Source organism: Hippocampus bargibanti, linkage group LG03 (assembly GCF_051943395.1).
Source record: "Hippocampus bargibanti isolate YZ-2025 linkage group LG03, ASM5194339v1, whole genome shotgun sequence".
In the NCBI taxonomy this organism is placed as follows: domain Eukaryota; kingdom Metazoa; phylum Chordata; class Actinopteri; order Syngnathiformes; family Syngnathidae; genus Hippocampus; species Hippocampus bargibanti.
Window position 1 is genome coordinate 26,077,533 of NC_142736.1, and position 11,676 is coordinate 26,089,208.

Genomic DNA, 11,676 nt, shown 5'->3' on the forward strand with positions numbered 1-11,676 from the left:
TCTGCCACTCATAACTGGCTCGGCCCGATGTGACACCGAGGTCAGAGGAGTGAGAAAATAATCAACTGTTGCGGCGCTCCTTGGGAAATACTGCGCATACATATTGTGCACACGTACCTGTATGCATGTACAAATGCCACGTATGAAGCACACTTCATGTCTGGTTAATTTCTTTCTACAAATATTTGTTTATGACTCGAGTTGTGTGACAGGGACAAATGAAGGTAATTTAAAATGGATACAATATAGGAGCAATGATTTGGGAAACATTTATCACTTGTATTGATATTTAACTCACTCACTGCCAGACCGTGTGCAGAAATGTGGCAACTCCAGTGCCAGGGTTTTTGTCAGTGACGTGCTGTCAGGGGCGTGCCTCACCTGTCATCATGGAAATATCAAATGAAAAAATAAATTAAACAGTTATATTTATTTAGTCATTTGTACTTTGAAGTTCTTTTCCATTTTACTTCATTTTTTGATTTTTTTTTTTTTCAAAATCGCTGAATTTTCACATTTACCATTCAAATACTAAGTAGAGACGAGCGGTGAGGGAGCAGCGGGCTCAGCCTCACCATGGATTGCACAATGACTATGCTAACTGTGCTGGCTTGCTCTGCAGTGAGACCGCATGGCTGTCCCTCTGCATATCGCTATTCGTGTTCAAACACTTTTAATATATGAACTAAATTTCTACAGTTTGGTGTATATAATGTACAGTGACTGTACATTATAAACACTGTACTACAGTGTTTATTTTATTGTATTTTGATCAAAATGTGTGCATATGTGAGGCACACAGTTCTCCTGCCTCATGACAGGGGGCGCTGGTGATTCCAGAGATTCTTCTTGCGACTCCTAGGGTGCTGAATAATAGAATTAATGACAGGAAGCTACAGTAAACAGCTAGCTAGTTAAGTGCAACCTCCAGTCATTTTTTCATGTTTCTTGGCCTTATTTTTCTGAATGGAGGATTACATATCTAAATTGAAAGAATTTTCTCAACTGGACTTTCAATCAAAGCAGGAGATAATAATTAAAGCAAGACCAACACCGGAGCTAAAAGGTTTGCTTCAAACAACGGGACAGAAGACGGACTGGTACACACGAAAAGGCTGGCTGTGTGGATGTCCAGCAAGAAACCGCTTTTTGGCCATTGAAACTATTCCTGAGGCGACAAAGTTGCTCCAGCTCGTGCTCACTGTTCCAGCTACTACAGCATCAAGTCGGAACAGGACTGATCAACGACAAGTTTCTTCACTGGCAGTGATCTCCACTGAGACAGAGAGACTTTTAAAACTGAAGAAAGATAAGGAAGGCTTCTACAAAGAAGTTATCGATGCCTTTCTTCAGAAGGAGCGGCGCATGGACTTCATTTATAAATAAAGGTAACACGATAAGGTTTTGTTTTTTAATTCTTTTTTTCAATGCTACAGTTTGTAAATACAGATATCGGTTATAGCGATAGTACCGCTTATTACGATACTATTTCTATGAACGCAAGGAGAAAATTACATGCGCGCAGGGTCGGATATATCGATAGTCCCGGTTATATTGATATTTTTTCGGACTCCCGAGAATATCGATATAACGAGACTTTACTGTACCATATAAAGAATGCTGACATGTCGAGTTCATGTTTGTAAATCTGACTGTGATGACATCAGTGCCTCACCAGCCATGAACCTCACCGCACGTCACAGTTTTTGTCATTGTCATTCGAATTCCAGAACCCACGGAAAATTGAGTTTTAGGACTACATAAACATTGAATGCAGCGTAAGAAACCTTATACTCTCTTCTTTCATCAGAAAAAAGAGTGCATTCCTAAATTATATTGGTCTGGAGTTATATGAGCTTGAAATAAGAGCGGCTGTCCAATATACAATGCAATACATACATATTGGTTCATATAGCGCTTTAACAACAGCTGAAGCTGGAACAAAGCGCTAACATGGAAACATGGAAATGCTGCCCCTTGTGGAATGGGAAAACATTGCCAGAGGCCATGGCCAGCGCTTCATCGGCACCCAAACAAGAAAAAAACAAAACCCGAACAAATACGAACAAAGGCGCTCTACGTCATATTTGTAATTCCTGAATAAATTTGTGAATGGCAGCGAATGAGCTAATGATCATGTGAGGGGGTGATGGCTTCAATTAGTTTTCAACAAAAATCTTAACATTGATAGATTTTAAAAAGAGCCTTACATTTTAGTGATCAAAGCAAACGTAGTCTTTACCAAAGCCGTGATGTCATTGACCCATAGCAACAGTTAAGGCATCTGCGGTAAATAGAAGAAACATTCAGTCTTATTTAATTATCAGTTGAATAAGTAGGGCGGAAAATAAGGCGAGATGCCCATCCAAAGTCATCATATGGACAAATCGAGGGGTTGCCTCAGCATGAAACCTGAGCAAGCGTTGCCGGACCCTCATTGGCCTGCAAATGAGTGTGTGGGTGTATGCCTGCGCATGCATATGCTTCATTCTCTGAGCAGGTTGCATGTGCGTGCTTGTGACTGCGTCAGGGGACCTTGGCACCTGCTGATGAAGAAATCAAGTCAGACAATCCCCCCCCCCCCCCCCCATGGTCACAAGCTGCCCTTCCACCCCGTGCTTCCCTCTTAGCAGTCTGTTACATTGGCCTCGGCAATCACTGCTCAGAGTGGAATAATAAATATGGATCTGGGTAGAACACACACACGCACAGAAACACACACAGAGTAAGACTCACCTCTAGAAAGACATTTCTTTATGTGTCTGTCCATTAAATGCAGATGTTATCGGTTCTTATCAACCTCCAAACACTTCAGACAAGACCTGTTATGCCTTTGAGGTGCTGTTCAAATACGTCTATCATTTTGGCAGCAGAATCACTCAAGGTGCTTCCAGGGCGTCAAGCCATAGTCATTTCGAGATCCGCAGCATTTACAGCCTTAAATGCCAACAATTTGGAGGTTTTAACCCTGTCTGTAATACATAGATAACGTCCAAATGAAAAAAAAATGCAATGGAAAAAAAAAACACTTCAAATCCCTGTGAAGTGAAAAATTGGCACTATTGGAATAGAAAAAAGTGTAAAAATCAATTCCTCTCTCAAATGCTTTCGGGGTCATCTCAGAATAATTTTGTGTTTAACTCATTCAGTACCATTCCCGAATTTATTCGGGAATTAAAAAGCACGATGTGGAGCACCATTCCCAAATTTGTTCGGGTTTTGTTCTTTCATGCTTGGGTGCCGATAAAGCGCTGGCCATGGCCTTTTCCCTCCTACGAGGGGGCAGCATTTACCTTTTGTACAGTCTCCTCCATTTCAAGCCCAGATAACTCCAGACCCATATAATTTAGGAATTAACTTCTTTTCTGATGAAAGAATAGAGTCTAAGGTTTATTATGCTGCATTGAATGTTTATGTTGTCCTAACACTCAATATTCTGCAGATCCTGGAATTTCAGTGAACATGACAAAAACCCTGGCACAGCAGTGGACACATTTTTGCACATCGTCTGGCAGTGAATGAGTTAACTTTGAAGGTTTCGCTCAACTCCAATCAACAAATATGTTTATCCGGTTGATTCACACGAGCATAAAACTCTTGATCGCCATTCAGAACCTACACTTTTAACCATAAAACAAATCAAACTTTAAAAGGCGATAGGAAACTGTGTCTATAGAGCGGGACCATCTGTTTTATGATACAGCATCTGCTTTGAGACCGCAGCATTAAATGTAAATTGTTCCTCGGCGTTCGGGAACACCGCTAAGAGCGAGTGGAGCTTGGCTGCATCAAGCTTTTTCAAAATGAAGAGCTAAAGTTGATTGCCGCGAGTGGTGCTCAGAGGTGGTTCCTCCCGGGCTCTCTTTAAGTATATCGAAGTATATTATCTTCATGAGTAACCAAGTCAGACACAAAATGCTTTTTTGCCCTCCTGGGAGTTGAGATTACGGGGTGTGTGGAGCCCTTTGAGAGTCTTTGTGATGAAGGGCGACACGAATGAATGAGTGACTTGAGCTAAAATGGCAGACCGGTGGAATGGCGACATGTCTCGTCATCCCGGCGAATCAGCTTTAGTGTAGCGAGTGTGGGGATGACATCGCTGAGGGCACTGGATGAGCTATTCAGTCAATGTACAACAGGGACAAGGAACTCCGGTTCATCATAAGCCACTTCCTGCCTTTTTTTATATCTCTAACTACTTCAACTACTAACTACTCATCAGCAAGCTCTGTCTATGCCTAAAATGATCATAATCACATGAATCAGGTGTGTTGGAATAGGGACAGAGCTAAAATAGGCAGGATAAGGCTCGCTAGCTATTTCATCTGGCTAACCACTCAAGTAGTTAGCCAGAGGATATAGCTAGCGAGTGTTGAATGTAGGAAGCAGTAGTTTTGTTTCCCGAAAAAATACTATTTTTCATAGAAAATGTAAATGAAATGTACAACGCGTGCATGTGCATGTGGCTTTCAGTCCTTAAATCCAACCCGCAAAATTCCGAGGCTCAGCTGTGTCATCCATTTGTGTGTGTGTGTGTGTGTGTGTGTGTGTGTGTGTGTGTGTGTGCATGTGCGTGTGTGTGTGTGTGTATCAGCAAGGTGGAGAGGAAAGGCCTCAATAGATTGCTTTGTATGGCTAATTTACTCCACTCATTAAATATTGAGGCACATGTGTGATTGCCAATATAGTGGCTCCGCTGGCCTTTGTTATGCCTCACATCCTACAAAATGGGAGTGAGCGGGAAAACAGCACAAAATGCGGGGGACACTTGTCACGGCAGTAATTTGTGCTTGAAGAGCGTACAAATCAGTAAAAGCGGTTTCAAGGTTTATTACAAGTGCAAATTAGTTAAACTTAAGTGATTTTTTTTAATTCACTGTGAGTCAAGATTTTTTAAAGGGGTACTATGCAATTATATTAGACCATTGAGTGTTATTTTAGCATGACTGTGCTGTTTCACTAAAGATTCCCAAGTCTCGGTATTAAAATGTACAACGAAATTGTAATAAAGGCTACTTGTATTTAATGTGATTTCCCCTGACACTTGACTTCATCCATTTCTGTTGCACTTTGGACAAAATGCAACATACACCATGCCCCAATTATTGCAATACTAATACAGGATGCAATCAAATTTGGTTATCTTCAAATGTTTATGTGTACAGGCAATGAAGAGCAATATAGAAAGAAATTTGGCATCTACATGTTGACATCCTAATTGAGACACAAGTGCATTGTCGGATCCGGGAGTTTTCAAATCACGTTGTCGTTGTACGTACATTGTCTCTAGGACTAATTTTTTTAGCATTGTTAGAAGTAAAACTCGCCATTCACACCTTGAGCATATTTTTGGGAAGGCCTTATGGTGGCGATAGAGTGTCAGAGATGTTCGGTCGGACAATGTGAACAAAGGCTCGAACACGGGAAAATCGTCTTTTACTGCCGGCAGGGGACGTAGCCGTTCATGACAGACGCCCATCTTATGCAGCCCTATGCCAAGCTATTTATTGAGAGTACAGTAATGTCTCGTTATATCGATATCGGTTATATCGATAGTACTGCTTATTACGATACTATTTCTATGAACTCAAGGAGAAAATTACATGCCCGCATGATCGGATATATCGATAGTCCGGTTATATCGATTTATTTTCCGACTCCCGAGAATAACGATATAACGAGACTTTACTGTATATGCAAATTTAGGTCATGCATTAGTAAAACGTAGTCTTCTTGATTTGAATACCACACCCCTGGATGTCCCAAGCACCAACAACTATATAAAACAACAGAACGTAGACATTTTAATTGTTTGTCCTTTCCCTGAACTGATAGATTTGTTACCCGGCGAATGAGGTCTTCCTGTGAAGGAGTTTACCATGTTTACCATGTTGTAAATTAGTCCAAGGCCAGCTCTCCTACATGGAGATGACAGTTTAATAGGCTGTGTCTGTTAACCTCAGATTGACCCCAGATTTTCTGTGCTTCCATTGTGGGCCTTCTAAGCATGAAACTTTTAAATATGATAACTTCAATTCTGTCTCTTGTCTAACATAGAGTAAAGTGTGGCCCACTCGTTTCTTTATTTTAACATTTGTTGTTTTATCAAGAGTTATGTAGTGTTTGTGAAGTTAAGAAAATGTGTTAGTTAAGAAAACTGAATGTTTCAAACAAATCTCTGGAAATATCCAACAGCTTCACTCCATGAGTATAGCAAAGCGCCAAGGTTAAGCATTCGATCCCATTGTTCTGCTCTCGTCTTGCTTGAACGTGATGGTAGTATAGAGGACTATGGATACTTATATAAAATACGAACATCTCAGCTTTCCTCTACCCCAATTGAGGAACACCATGCCCCGGCGCATCCTCTCAAATGGTCACTTTAGCTTTTGTTGAATTGTGCTCCGATGCAATCTCGCCTATTGTCAGATGCAGTTTAGAGGCTATTTCTTAATGGCGCAGCCATTGCTCTCTGTCCTGTTTTCCCCTCTTCCAGTTACTCTGTTCTTTATTGGGTTCCGATGTGCTCTCTTTGAATGGATGCCCTTCGCCCATGCTGCTTTCAAGGCTGCTGTAAGGATAAGGGGTGCTCATAACCCCCCCCCCCTAAAAAAACAACAACCACTACATTGGAAAAATGAAACCACTTTTGATGATTATGTTAAGCATGTATGTTTCTATCATGGCTGTCTTTGTTTTTGTTCCAGCTCCATCCATGAGTGGAGGGTGTTTCCCTCCATCACGCGCACCTGTTCTTTGTTCGCAATCAATACTTTGCTCACTATTTAAGAACTGCTAAATTGTTGATTATTGACTTTGCTTGCTGTTCATGCTTGAGATGTTATTTTTTTAGATCTCTCAATGTCGTTCATAAGTCGTTTCAATCTTTTGGTTCTTGTTTTTGTAAGTATTGCTGTTACCTTGTCTTTTTGATCTTGTTCTTGTGTGTTATGTAAATTGTCATTTTGTCATTTTGTTGGATGTGCTATTTGATTATCCCTTCTTATGACCTGATGATGATGAAGTGTTCCGGTACACTCTGGACACGCGATTCCTCTTTGTGTCGGTCCATGTTTATTCTCTGGGGAGCATCATTATTTATTAATTCTGCCCAGTCTGCTTCAAGATCATTACATTCCTCTTTAATGATTCTTTTTGTCATTTTAAACTCCAGTTTTCATTAATGCAAAACAAGATGCAAACCACATAGTCGAGATTGATGATTGTCATTAAATTTCCTTAGTACAACTGGAGGCATCCCACTGTATGTAATCAACAAAACAAATGCCACTATCGAAGGAAATGCAACATTTTGCATCTATCACGGACCCGAACGAATACAATGTGAATTTGATGAAAAACCCAGAGGTAGAAAAGTGTTGGAAAGTTCCAATCAGAAGGAGGCTTTCAAGATCTGATGAACACTCGAGCTGTTTATATGCTCCGTGTGGAGTCTCTGACCATCTCGGCGCACAGCTGCAATCGAACGTGTCGCCACTATATCTGGCCTGGATAACAAGCACTGAGCTGTCAGACAGCATCTAACCCTTCGAGGATACCTTCGTGTCTGGCCCTCATCTTGCTGATGGACAACTACTGGCCGAGAGAGAGCGAGAGAGACAGAGACAGAAAGAGAGACGGTGAGAAACGTAAAGGGAGAGATAGAGAAACTGTGGATGGAGAAATTAAGCTCACAGCGTCAGAAAGTCTGAGTCGCTGATTGACAAAGTGTAAGGTAGAGAAACACTTTTTTTTTCCATCCAGATCGCAGCAAAGCAAGCATTGTCGGCTGGCAAGATCAACACGTTGTATTGATTAGGTGATCTGAAACTGGAATGCTAGAACAGGGAAACATTCAAAACAGGCTGGATAGGGTCTTTTGAGGAGCCACCGGTCTTGCAGATTTGGTTCTCTCACTTCCACAGCCTGAATTCGATCTCGGGTCAGGGAACAGCTAGCTTGGTTTGATTTTCTTGATTATTCGCAATACCAAGAGTCACCACCAGAAGACCGTCTTGTACATTTAAACTATTTAATGCAGGGGTCTCAAAATCCGGTCCTCCAGGGCCGCAGTCCTACATGTTTGTCTCTCTGTTGCAACACACCTGTTGCAACGCAGCCTCAGGTGCGTTGCAACAGGGAGACTTGGTAAACATGTAGGACTGCGGCCCTCGAGGACCGGAGTTTGAGACCCTTGATTTAATGGATGCCAAAAAGATTCAGGAGACAGCTGTGGAGCCTTTTTCTGTCACACATGGCAAAACCCCTGCCCCATATAAAATGGTTGCTCGATCTTATACTATCTTTGCAGGCCCCATTTCAGAACGCAGTACAACCGAAACCGGAGAACCACAAATTGGCAGTCCCAAAGTATCAACATCACCATATAAACAAACAGATCTACATCCCAAAAGTTGTTTACCGACTGACAAAAACAGTCTCCTAACTTTTCCGATTAAATCCTGAGTAAAATTGCAGCATCGGACCACGATTTGTATCATCAGAGGTACTATTTGTCTTCAATCCAGAATCAATAGTTGGCAGTCTATTATTACCATCGAAAAAGTTCAGGTGTCCATCCCTTCTGGGAGAAACAAGGTTATGTGAACCTGTCTTGCATAAAAAAATGGAAGAGTGGACTTGTGACTGCAAATATGCATAAGCTACCATTCGAGCGTTGTGTGACTTTGAGTTGCAGCAAAGCACTCCAAAACTTCACTCACCGTCATTCTCAAATTTGTTTTGGTTTTAGTTTTACTTGCAGGGGGTGCCGATAAAGTGCTGCTCAGACCTCTGGCAAGTTTTTTTCCCTTCCATCAGGGGCATAATTTCACTTTTTCAATGGAAGCGTTTTGTTACCACTTCAGCTGTTGTTACAGCCCTATATAAACCAATATGTACGTATTGCATTGTATTTTGGAGCCCTCATTTAAAGCTCATATAACTCCAGACTCATATAATTTAGGAATGAACTCTTTTTTTCTGCTGAAAGAAGAGAGTCTCATGTTTTTTTTACGCTGCATTGAATGTTTACGTAGTCCTAAATCTCAATATTCTATGGGTCCTGGAATGTGAGTGAAAATGTCAAAAACCCTGGCACTGTAGTGGACACATTTTTGCACATGGCTGGAAGTGAATGAGTTAAGAAAGGTTAAAATAATTCAGAAATTGTCTGGAAATAATTAGCCAATTAAATTGAATGAAAAGGGGGTATGCATACAAATATTCATCACCTTCATAATTAATGTCAGCACTATAGCATCTAAACATCCACTCATCCATTACTTTTTTTAATCAATTTTCCACATTGGGTTAGGGTACAAACAGTATCTAAATATCCGCAACTGCATTCACACTTCAAAATGAGAATCTAGCATCTTGAATTAATGAAACATGCACGTTTTTGTCCTCATCGTCATGTGTAAAATTCTTCTTTCTGAGACAGGAAACCGGGTTGTGCTTTAGCTGTAGATTTGCTTGTCCAACAGTGGAGAGCAGAGACATCAAGATAATGCATTAGTGATGGTTTCATTGCAAGAAAGAGCTTATTGCCCAGACGACTATATTTCTCCATTTGTGTAAGTGGGCCCACTCCCAGCATTTTACAATTGTGAAAAGAAAATCAAACAGGTTTCCTTTTGTTCCCCTGCCTTTTTTGTGAAGTGCCTCTTTATTGAAGAGCTGATAGAAGTAACTACACTTTTATTTTTTTACAAGAGTGAGGAAGTGTTAGTCTTCTGTTGCATAGCAGAGCAATCCAGGCTTTGAAGTATACTACACACAAGTACTGTATATATCATATCTATATAACAAATAGATATACATCAACATATTTACACACTGTTGCAAATTATGACGTTTTCTACGCTTTCAATAAATAGTTTATTTATTCTTAAGCAAAGGGCCAATGAGCAGGGGAGGCAGTGGCAAAAGGTTGTAAGGGAGTTAACATCCAAACAACAACTCTTGACATCCTGGGGGGCAAAATATTATAATTAAGCAACAACAGATGAAAAAGTCATAAATTGAATAAATGGAAGATTTACAAAGCTGTTATCAAATAGGTGAAAATGCAATTTGACACGTTAAGACGTTTTTCATTGAAAGAGCTTTTGATTCCAGCAAATACAACCTTTTAAATGTACCAATTCAATGCAATGACTATTTTCAGTTCTGTATAGCCTGGAAAATGCTTTGAAACAACGCCGTGCATCATAATTTGGGACGGTGTATTTTTTCTAAAAACTTTAGGGGAAAAATGTCATCTAGAGAATTTATGTTTTAAATATTTGAAAAATTCTTCAGCAGTTGATGGCTTGAAAATATTGCTGAGCGCCATTTAGACAAATTCGAGATCATTCAAGGGCTATTGTACGTAATTTATTTATTCATTTGTTGTTCAAGAGTGCCATGTTTTGGAAGCTTGCTAGCAGTAACCTGTCTAAACAAGCCTTAATTAGATGGAAAAGGCTAACAGGCATATGGCGCAAGCAACATCGAAATGCAATGTGTGCTTACAGGTTTAAAAAATAAAAACGCACAATGACGCTCATATAGGGAACTGATATCAGACCTATGACAAGCTCGACTCAAATGTGCCTTGGCAAATGTGTTCTCTTGACAATAATGTTCATAAATGTTATGAGAGAGGTTTCGGGAGAAATAAAATCTGACATTTTTGTTTGAGCTTTGCCTGCCCCATTTCAAAAAGCACACACTGACTTAAATTATTTTAATAGTGATTTTGACAACCCGCATTGATTTAGAGCATGTCCCGCTTGCCTTTCCGGGTATTATGCGCAGCTAACTTTATTTATTTTTTAATTGGTATGTAGGTAGGTATGTATAGAGGTGTCCCAAAACCTCTGCTTCTTAACCTGTGCCCATATCGGCTCAAAAAATCATATTTGAACATTCAACAACACCCCTTCTTAACCCCCAAAATAATAACAATATAAATCAGTGCCGTGTACAATCAGAGGCAGCACAAGAACCACAGTGATGCCCCAAGTTGATCATCATGCAGATCTGAATCTGAATCAGAAAGCCTTTAATAGTCCCACAATAGATCATGTTCATGATCAGTCCATCCTGCTTTCACTGCCACCATGGTAATTTATTCCTTTTCTGGTCAATCATGGTGAAAAGTAACTGTATAAATATTTTGTTAGTGTACTTCAATTGATTACAGTAATACCTTGGCTTATGAACTTAATCGGTTGCAAGGCAGAGTGTGTAAGGCGAAAAGTGTGTATCCCAAAAATTAATTTCCCATAGGAAACCATTGAAATGAGAATAATCCGTTCCCATGTCCCCATAAAACATAATTTTACACAAATTACACAACACCTACCTTATTTTATGTATAATAAATGTGCTATGGTATTATAATTAAAGAAATAAACTGTACGATATAATAAAGTTGTTTTATTTCCCTTTGTGATGGTCGTTGATGGTTTGATGGAATGGAGTGGCCGTTTTCACCAGCATTAAACACTTGATGAGGAACGTAACCTTCTTCTTTTACCATCTTGAGGAATGATCCCTTGTAGGTGCTTTCTTTGTTATAATTGTATCTAGTTCCTCATCAATTGTGTTCTGTTTAGCTGGGTTGGTAGCTTTTTGCATCAAGTGTATATGGCTTGTGCGGGTTGTTTGTGGAGCCTGATTGATGGG

The 11,676-nt window shown here is 40.1% G+C and overlaps 1 long non-coding RNA gene across 1 annotated transcript in view; it reads right to left on the reverse strand.

The window, feature by feature from the left end:
* Nucleotides 1–287: 287 nt before the first annotated feature.
* The window catches only part of LOC148900833 (uncharacterized), a 92,643-nt gene continuing 81,254 nt past the window's right edge, over nt 288–11,676 (reverse strand). The window contains exon 5 of the long non-coding RNA XR_016114511.1: nt 288–381. This is a non-coding gene — a long non-coding RNA (uncharacterized LOC148900833). The remainder of the gene's footprint in view (nt 382–11,676) is intronic.